Here is a 976-nt window from a genome sequence, read left to right as displayed (position 1 = left end):
AAATCACTAGTCATCGTAGCACGTACGGAAAAAAAATTTTTCTTAATTAAGTGAAAATTTTTTATATATTACATTATTACCTATAACAGATGTGTATACTCACGCTTTGCTACAACATTTTATTTCAAAGTTGTGCTTTTATTTTATTTATATATATGTTGGGCAAGCCAAATAAGGAATACCACACAGCAAAAGAACGCTTAATAACTAAAGTATATAGAAATTACTATCTAGATGGATACTGGTTCTTTATTCTGTAATTCTTACCGATGCGAGAAATTCCTTTAATTAGGATTAAAATATGTCTCATTGAACTTGGAATTTTTGTTGTTTTTGGTGCATTGGGTGCGAAATACACCCTATATATCTTAAGTGTTCGTCCAAAACATTGTCCGCATTTTCATCTGATATATGACAGCTACCATCTCCAACTTCATTTGTGGTCGCTCAAAATGACTCCGTGGACCTTTTTACTATTTTTTGGAATAACTTTAAATTTATATATGTACCGCGTTTAATATTTATTTTATACAGAAATAAAATGAAATTTCAGATTAAGATATGTTTCGTTTGAAAAATGTTACTTTGTAAATAGTATCAGTTTTTATATTTTATTTCTGGCACTGCTTTATGGTTTGTCTGGTTGCTTACGGGATCTTCTGTTATGCCTATAGATGAGCTGATTCTATAGATAATGTAAAAATCTTTCTGATAGTGCTTAAGTAGTAAAATTAAAAACAAATGAATTATTATTTCTCATTATTTGAGATATTATATAAATCAGCTTTCAACGTATGAAGGACTTTTCAAAAATGTGTATTTTTAGTGGATTCGCCTATTGGCAGTTGCATGTATTAGAAGGACAATATAACATAAGACTTTTACATTATCAGAAGAATGCATTTATCAATGTAGCGAATGGGCTTCGAGCACATAAATGTCTATCAAATGGATTATGATGACATTTTAACGAATT

Source organism: Teleopsis dalmanni, chromosome X (assembly GCF_002237135.1).
Source record: "Teleopsis dalmanni isolate 2A chromosome X, ASM223713v2, whole genome shotgun sequence".
Taxonomy (NCBI): Eukaryota; Metazoa; Arthropoda; class Insecta; order Diptera; family Diopsidae; genus Teleopsis; species Teleopsis dalmanni.
The sequence above is the reverse complement of the archived record's forward strand: the minus strand, read 5'-3'. Positions refer to the sequence as shown.